Source organism: Staurois parvus, unplaced genomic scaffold (assembly GCF_062004578.1).
Source record: "Staurois parvus isolate SC_StPar_1 unplaced genomic scaffold, SC_StPar_1.0 ptg000440l, whole genome shotgun sequence".
Lineage (NCBI taxonomy): Eukaryota > Metazoa > Chordata > Amphibia > Anura > Ranidae > Staurois > Staurois parvus.
In genome coordinates, this window is record NW_028318236.1 from 3,109,859 (window position 1) to 3,119,351 (window position 9,493).

General features: G+C 41.8%; 1 protein-coding gene across 3 annotated transcripts in view; it reads right to left on the minus strand.

The window, feature by feature from the left end:
* Positions 1-9,493, minus strand: part of CEP57 (centrosomal protein 57) — a 65,478-nt gene that overhangs the window by 54,430 nt on the left and 1,555 nt on the right. The gene's annotated exons all lie outside the window — the stretch shown is intronic.

The window sequence follows — 9,493 nt, forward strand, 5'->3', positions numbered from 1 at the left end:
AGTCATTAATGTCTCTGCTGGCAACAAAACTGAGTACACCCCTAAGTGAAAATGTCCAAATTGGGCCCAAAGTGTCGACCATGTGTGGCCACCATTATTTTCCAGCACTGCCTTAACCCTCTTGGGCATGGAGTTCACCAGAGCTTCACAGGTTGCCACTGGAGTCCTCTTTCACTCCTCCATGACTACATTACGGAGCTGGTGGATATTAGAGTCCTTGCGCTCCTCTACCTTCCGTTTGAGGATGCCCCATAGATGCTCAATAGGGTTTAGGTCTGGAGACATGCTTGGCCAGTCCATCACCTTTACCCTCAGCTTCTTTAGCAAGGCAGTGGTCATCTAGGAGGTGTGTTTGGGGTCATTATGTTGGAATACTGCCCTGCGGCCCAGTCTCCGAAGGGAAGGAAATCATTCTCGGTTTCAGTATGTCACAGTACATGTTGGCATTCATGGTTCCCTCAATGAACTGTAGCTCCCCAGTGCCGGCAGCACTCATGCAGCCCCAGAACATGACACTCCCACCACGATTGAATGTAGGCAAGACACACTTGTCTTTGTACTCCTCACCTTGTTGCCACCACACACACTTGACAACATCTGAACCAAATAAGTTTATCTTTGTTTCATCAGACCACAGGACATGGTTCCAGTAATCCATGCCTGTAGTCTGCTTGTCTTCAGCAAACTGTTTGCGGGCTTCCTTGTGCATCATCTTTAGAAGAGGCTTCTCTCTGTGAAGACAGCCATGCAGACCAATTTGATGCAGTGTGCGGAGTATGGTCTAAGCACTTACAGGCTGACCCCCCACCCCTTCAACCTCTGCAACAATGCTGGCAGCACTCATACGTCTATTTCACAAAGACAACCTCTGGATATGACGCTGAGCACGTGCACTCAACTTCTTTGGTTGACCATGGCGAGGCTTGTTCTGAGTTGAACCTGCCCTGTTAAACCGCTGTATGGTCTTGGCCACCGCGCTGCAGCTCAGTTTCAGGGTCTTGGCAATCTTCTTATAGCCTAAGCCATCTTTATGTAGAGCAACAATTCTTTTTTTCAGATCCTCAGAGTTCTTTGCCATGATGTGCCATGTTGAACTTCCAGTGACCAGTATGAGAGTGAGAGCGATAACACCAAAATTAACACACCTGCTGCCCATTCACACCTGAGACCTTGTAACACTAACGAGTCACATGACATCAGGGAGGGGAAATGGCTAATTGGGCCCAATTTGGACATTTTCACTTAGGGGTGGACTCACTTTTGTTGCCAGAGGTTTAGACATCAATGGCTGTGTGTTGAGTTATTTTAAGGGGACAGCAAATTTACACTGTTATACAAGCTGTACACTCACTACGTCACATTGTAGCAAAGTGTAATTTCTTCAGTGTTAATAAAATAAGCAACAAAATAAATGAATAAATAAAATATAAATATAAAGTCCCATAAACCTAAAGTCCAAAGTAAAGTCCAAAATTTAAAAGTCAAAAAAGATCCTTTCACGTGATTTCCAATAGCTCTTTTCTTCCTGAATCAAAGTAACAATGTGCTTCAGAAGATCTTCAAATACCTCAAAGAAAAAATCTCAACATAGTGTATTACCCCAATTAATAAAATAAGGTGCCACACGTGTCACATGCAAATGCAAAAAGTGCCACAGCAAACGTGAAAAAAAGAAAATAAGCTCTGGACTCTAATATTTAAATTAGTAAATCCACTGCACACAATATAACAAGTGCATATTTACCCCCACACGCGGTTGTTCTAACCCTGGATACTTCCATTTGTGCCTGGCTCTCCTTCAAAGTGTTATGAGGATTGAAAAGAGTTACCGCTAAGGAGGGGGGTCTCTTCTTCTGGATTATTTCACTATATGGAAGCTGATCGCATCAAATTTATATGTAAGTTGCTACAATAAAATTTGCCTGTCTTTTAAAACACATACTGATCCCTGGTCTGTTTGAGGTCTATGGGAAAAGGTTGGAGAAGATGTGAGAACAATTTTTGGAGACTTTCCTATCTGTATTATGGATCCTATGCTGATTATATTTATGTGGGGGTAATTATGCACTTTTTATATTGTGTGCAGTGGAATTACTAATTTAAATATTAGAGTCCAGAGCTTATTTTCTTTTTTTCACGTTTGCTGTGGCACTTTTTGCATTTGCATGTGACACGTGTGGCACTTTATTTTATTAATTGGGGTAATACACTATGTTGAGATTTTTTCTTTGAGGTATTTGAAGATCTTCTGAAGCACATTGTTAATTTGATTCAGGAAGAAAAGAGCTATTGGAAATCACGTGAAAGGATCTTTTTTGACTTTTGGACTTTACTTTGGACTTTAGGTGTATGGGACTTTATATTTATATTTTATTTATTCATTTATTTTGTTGCTTATTTTAATTTTATTATTTTTGTACTTCAGGGGAAGGAATGCTAAGTAACATATTGGGTTTTGTTTGAGGATTTGAGTGCTAATTTTTGTATTTCTTCAGTGTTGCCACATGAAAAGATATTATTATTATACAGGATTTATATAGCGCCAACAGTTTGCTCAGCACTTTACAATATAATGGGAGACAATACAGCAACAATACAGTTCCATTCAAGAGGGTTAGGAGGGCCCTACTCCTTGGAGCTTACAATCTAAGAGACAGAATAAAATAAATACAAAAATTTGAGGGATGTACTCACTTCTGTGAGATACTGTAAGTATAGGCTCAAAGGAAGAAAGGATAATTCATAGTGCAACCCCGTATAGACATTAAATAATTTATTTAAAGTCAAGATTTCACACTCACAGAGTAGACAACTAGAAAATCTACAATTTCTGAGGAAATTGTGTGAAGTGTTCTTTCCTCCACCAGTAGTCTACAACTGGAGTGGGCGGAGTAACTGGGTGGAGTGGCTTGAGTAACTGTTGTGTGGTTGGAGTGGCTGGAGTAACTGTGAAAAGGTCAATGGGTGGCGTGAGTTGCAAACAAATGGTCATATTGTGAAAACTATCAGGACTATGGCTTAGCCGTGAACATTTTTTAGTGGCAGCAGGGATAGCTGAACATTTTGATATAAGATTTGTGTAGGTGGGCTTGAAAATGAGGGAGTGATGGCAGTTTACAAATCATGTTCTGATTTTTCAGCTCACACTCTAGCTTTTGAACATTCCGCCATTAATTCCTATGGGGCCAATTTCGCCACAAAAACGCCGATATTTTGTGAACCATTCGGCGAAACAGTCCACAAAGTAATAGCACACCAATCAGGAACAATTCGCACATTTCAGTATATTACTGTCTATGTAGTGTAAAAATTGTGGGAGGAGTTAGGGTGGTAAATTTGGCTATAAGAAGAATATATATGTGAGATAACAGTAAGTGGTCTTGCCATGCAAGAACACTTAAAAAGAATGCTGATTCCCTTTACAAAACTGGCTCCTGCAGTCGCAGGAATCAGCCTTCTTTTTGTCTTTACTCTGAGTGTGCAATCTTGACTTAACATTAAAAAAAAAAACTTTATTGTTATGAACAACAGGTAAAAGAAAATCATGGTACATCAATATCATGTTGCACAGTAGAAAATTACATGGTTTGTAGCGGGGAACCTTTCCAAGGGTCTTTTGAGATGACAAAGGAGACTACATTGGACATATATTTCAAACATAAAGTGCACAAATATTTTATGCCTGGGGGTAGAGTAATATGTGGTTCACATCATGTAACTATTCACCCTGAGGTCATCACAGAGGACAAGGGGGCACTCTTTACGTCTGGAGGAAAAGAAATTTAATCTCCAAATATGGAAAGGTTTCTTCACAGTGAGAGCTGTGAAAATGTAGAATAGACTCCCTCAAGAGTTCTGGCCAGCTGAGTGGATTGCTTTAAAAAAAGGCCTGGATTCTTTCTTAGATACACAGAATATAACTGGATACTAACATTTATAGGTAAAGTTGATCCAGGGAATATCAAATTGCCTTTTGGGGGATCAGGAAGGAATTTTTTTCCTTGCAGGAGCAAATTCGATCGTGCTTTGCAGTTTTTTTTGCCATCATCTGGATCAACTGTGGGTGTAGGATTATTCCTTTTTTTTTTTAAATGGTTGAACTGGATGAACTTTTGTCTTTTTTCACCAACAGCTGGAGGGCCACAGTTGCCCACCCCTGCCCTAGAGGACCAAATCTCAGGGTTAAGGACAGTGAGGATTTCAGATAGCCTAGAGTTAAGCCAGAGGGGAACGTGAGTGATAAGAGGGGGCATTTACACGACGAAGAGCAAGCACCCAAATATGTTTGTGTTGGTGCGCTATTGTGTCGTGAGCCACATGGGCACTGGGATGTCCACTGTCCCGCAACACCACCTGTAGGGGGGGAAAACAAAATACATCCAGGTTGCCTACACACCAGAGCCTGGTATCCATTGGCCTCTGATTTAACTAGGTGGAAAAAAATGGGATACCTGCTCCGCCAGATAGTAAAAATGAAAATCTGGAAGGGCCACCCCCCCATCGTAGTGGGGTTCTTGAGTTCCAGGAGAGCTTGTCTACCCGATCCCCAGATGAATGAGTTAAGGATTCAATCAAGTGTTTTGAAGGTTTTTAGGGGTAGCAATATCGGGGATTGCCAGAATATATAGAGGAATTTAGGCAGGAGGATCATTTTAAATAGGTTAATTCTTCCCTTATGGGAGCCTTACCCATGATTGGGTGTGTGCATTAAGGATTTTAAATAGTGGCTCGATATTGAGTGTAGGGTAATCTCAGAGCTCCCTGGTAACAGAAACCCACAAATATTGGATTGTAGAAACTCTGTGTAGAGGCAGGGAACCAGAAATGTATCACGGAGGACAGGCGTCTAAGGGAAGGATATGCGACTTACTCCAATTGAAACGCAGCCCAGAGTGTATTCCAAACTCCTCAATGACCTGTAAAGCGGTCTGTAAAGAAGGGCCTATATCAGCCAGGTAAAGAAGCATATCGTCTGCATACATACCAATGGTTTCCACCAATGAGCCAATCTGGAGGTGCCTAATATCAGGATAACGTCTGAGCAAAGTGGCTAGGGGTTCTGCCGCAAGCGCATACAATAAGGGGGACAGAGGACAACCTTGACAGGTTCCTCGGCCCAAGGGAAAAATGTCTGACACCCACCCACTGACAGCCACCCTGGCAATAGGGGAGCGATACAGCAACTGCACCCATTTAATGAAATTGGGACCAAAACCAAATCCGTTCAGACACTCCAAGAAGTAGCCCCACTCCATGTCGAACGTTTTCACAGCATCGAGCGTCACCACTGCCCTAGTACTGAATTCACCATGGGATGCTTGAATATTTATATATAAAATTAGGGATGCACCGAAATTCCGGTGGCCAAAAACACCCCTATCGACCGTCATGAAAAAAATAGCATCAAAACAGGTGCTGGAAAAACCCCACCCCTTGGTAGTTCTCTGCCTTACCTGAGAAACCATCGAATAATCCTGGCGCTGGGCACAGAGATTAGTGAAGGAAAGATGGCCTCCACTCATCTCTATGCCCTCGGAGGACCGGAGTGATGTCACTTCCGGTCTTTTTTTTCTTTCTTTTTAAAGCACTAGATCAATGCTTTTTTGATCTAATGCTTTACATTGCAGAGGAGAGATGTGGGGTCTTATTGACCCCATATCTCTCCATAAAGAGGACCTGTCACTAATCATTTCTATCACAAGTGATGCATGCATTCTTTGTGATAAGAATAATATTTTCTTTTAAAGGGACAGTACAAACAAAAACCCATTAAATAATAAGAAAAAAAAGTTTAAAGTGCCCCCGTCCTCGCACGTAGTGGTGAACGCATATGTAGGCCATGCCCACATATGTAAACGGTGTTCAAACCACACACGTGAGGTATCGACACGAACGTCAGAGCAAGAGCAATAATTTTCACACTAGACCTCCTCTGTAACTTTACACTACTAACTGTAAAAACTTTTAAAGCATCAGCCATGGAGATTTTTAAGTACGCAGCTTCACGCCATGCCACGAGTGTGCACAATTTTAAAGAGTGACATGCTGGGTATCTATTTACTCGCCGTAACATCCTCTTTCATATTTTACAAACAAATTGGGATATATATTGCGTTTTTTTATTTTTTTAATCAAAGTGTATTTTTTTCCAAAAAATGTATTCATTTTTAAAAACTGCACATTTCGGTTTCTGTTTTCGTTCAAGTGCATTTTGAATGTTTGTTTTCGGTACATGAATTTTAATTTCGGTGCACCACTAATATAAATGATGAATATTCATAGCAGTGTTTTTTCCCGGCATAATTCCCATTTGGTCAGAGTGTATTAAAGATAGGATACCCTGACTGAGACGCAGGTGAAATCTTGACTAATAAATTATTGAATGTCTATATGTGGTTGCACTATGAATTATCCTTTTCCCCCTTTGAGCCTATTCTTATCTGGGTGGATACAGTAAGATACCAGTCCTTTAAAGGGACAGGAGGAGTGAAGTATCTGCTAAGAGGTGGAAGCTAATATACCGAGTTGGATGAACATCAAGCATTTGTGATCTATGATTATATGGGTCTAATGAGAAGGTGAGAGTGTATTACACCTAGTGGTGATGGGGAATTGAGCACATTTGGAGGTGTTTGAGAATCGGCACCATCTATAAGAAAGGATAATTTGGTTGAACGAGCACAGTTTTAACAAGACTTATGTGAGTGCATTTATTGAGGTTACTCACAATATAATATATTTCATAGTGCAACACTGTATGACTATGTGTTTTGTTTGAGTGCATTTTCCACATCTCTGGAGCCATCAAGGAGAGTCCAGAGGGACGAGTTGGTTTGAAACAATATCACTGATTAACACAATGCACTTGGCCTATATTGATTTGTAGATCTAATCTCAAGATGAGCATGTTTTCCAGTCAAAGGAGAGACAGCACGTTTTTACTTTGCACAGCACCAAATTTCTGGGTATGGACTATACACACTATTATGGACTTATATAGTATCTACAAATAGACATATCAATCACTAAGGGTTTATTTTTGTATTGAGAGATTTAAAGGGATAGGTCACCACATGGTTGGTATTTACCCATTCACTTATTGTGCATCGATATTTTCTCAGCAATTTTGAAGCTATTTCGCTTGCTGTACATAGAGCATTGCATTCACTTCAATGGGCTGCACTCTATGTGTATATGTCATCTAAAAGAAGCTCCTGTTCCTTTTTTGCAACTTTTAAACACGCATTTTGTCAGGATTGCGGCGTGATTCTGTCACACAATTACAGCAAGATTGCACCACATTTGGGGAGCTATTCAAAATAATGGCACCCCAAACACGCATCACTCTTCTTGACGAGCTTTGGAATTGTGGCGATTTTGCCAGTGGTTCCAAATTGCCAAGCGTGAATGTAGCCTACCTGCGCCGTGCCCAACACCCCGTTAAAGTCTATGGCAGGCTGAAATATGCTGCAGCTGAATGCTGTACTGAGTGGTACTCTGAGGTTCTGCTGTGTTCAGGGATGTAGAACACCTGCATTACAAGCTTACATCCCTTAATATGGAGTACAGCATTCAGCCCCATTGTATTTCAGTCTGTCATAGACTTTGACAGGCTGCAAGCACTGAGCATGGATGCAGTAAAAAAAAGTTAAAAAAAAAAAAGACAATCCTGGATTGGATGCACAGGGGCTAAACAGACAGTGCATTGTGCACTGGCTACATGCATTCCTGCAACATGATGCCAAATGGCACCACAATGCACTTTGCCCACAGATGTGCACTACTACACACGCAAGGTATGTTAAAGGATAAGTTCAGCTTTCCATATTCCGGGTGTAACATGTAATGAATAGACCGGCCCCTGCTCCCCCACTTTGACAGCTAGTGGGGGATCTTCTCCTCCTGCTAGCTGTCAAAATTTTAAAAATGATGAATTGTGAATGATAAACCTACAAGTCCTGACAGCCTTAGCAGCTGTCGGCTTGTAGTTCTCAATGAACTGCCACGGTGCTGGGGTAGTTCATTTATTTATTTCAGGTACTTATATAGCACCATCAATTTACACAGCGCTTTACATATATATTATACATTCACATAAGTTCCTAACCCTCAAGGGGTGTACAATCTAAGGTTCATGGATTCTTCTTCCTGTCAGTATTATCTGCTTGCCTGTACATCGCATACAGCAAGCAGATATACTGACAGTGTACAGGAGACCTGCATGGCACCAGCGATCTGCTGATCACCAGTACAATGCTTTACAGGCTCCTGCAACCAAAAATAATAAATGCACATTTTTTACCTGCAAATAAATGTGCACTTTTTTTTGTCAAAAGGTGAACTTCTCTTTTAAAATGGTTGTAGATCTCAGATGTGAAATATGAACAAAGCATATCCCTCTATAGTGTGTACTTGTCTCAATTCGAAGTATCAGGACAAGTTTTCCTAACACCAAGAGGAAAAAGGTGACAGGGGAGGGACCTCCAGCAGATTGACAACCTCAGCTCTGTTCCTGAGTGGAGAGGGTGTGTCTCACCCCTCCAATCAGCTCCCAGAGCTCTCCTCACTGAGCTCTGCAGTGTGTAATTTCAGCTCTGTGCCCCCCTCCACCCTTTTTTTTTTAACTCTTGGACAAACTTTATAAATTCAGTACTTTAATTGGCTGTAAAGAGAAGACTGTATATAAACAGGTACAACTTATGTACAAGGATTTGTTCATCTCTGTGTATCACCTGAGGCCAGTCACTTCACTGGGTATATGGAAGGATTTATAACCAATTTAAAGCAGAGTTCTGGCCCCACCACAAAAAAAAAAAGTAGCTGCTGACATTTAATATTAGGGCACTTACCTGCCCAAGGATCCAGCAGCGTCCTCACCCTAGGCCAATTCTTTAATCAGCTGTCGGGTGCTGGTGCCACCATCTTGACCTAGGAAAACCAGCAGTGAAGCCTTGCGACTTCAGAGCCGGCTTCCTACTGCACATGTGCGAAGAGCGCTGTGTTTTGTGAATGGGCTGCACTCCTCTGGGAACTGTGAACTGCCCCAAAGGGCTGCAGGAGAGAAACCAACTTCCAGCTCAGTTCATCACGGTGAACTGTGACAGAAGTGGAAGCAGGTACCTGTCAAAACCATGCACCCCAGGTGCCAAATGTGGTGGTGGGGGGGCAGGTGTTGGCAAATAAGCAGAGCCTCCTTCCACTTTTGGGTGGAAGTCCACTGTAATGCATTAGGAAGCTCATTCAAATGAATGAGAATTTAAAAAAAGAAAGAATGCCAGCTAGTTGTCTTAGGAGACAACATTCATTTGTTTGCTGATAAATAAAGAGTGTATGAATCCTTACCCCATGTGATGGCCGTATTTACCCACATGGAGACGCACGGGTGTCTCATGCACCCCCATTGTTGTCCCCTGGGACGCATCACATGCATGGACACAGCTGCTGCTCCCAATGCAACATCCATGTAGGTGCACCACCCTGAACACACACAGGG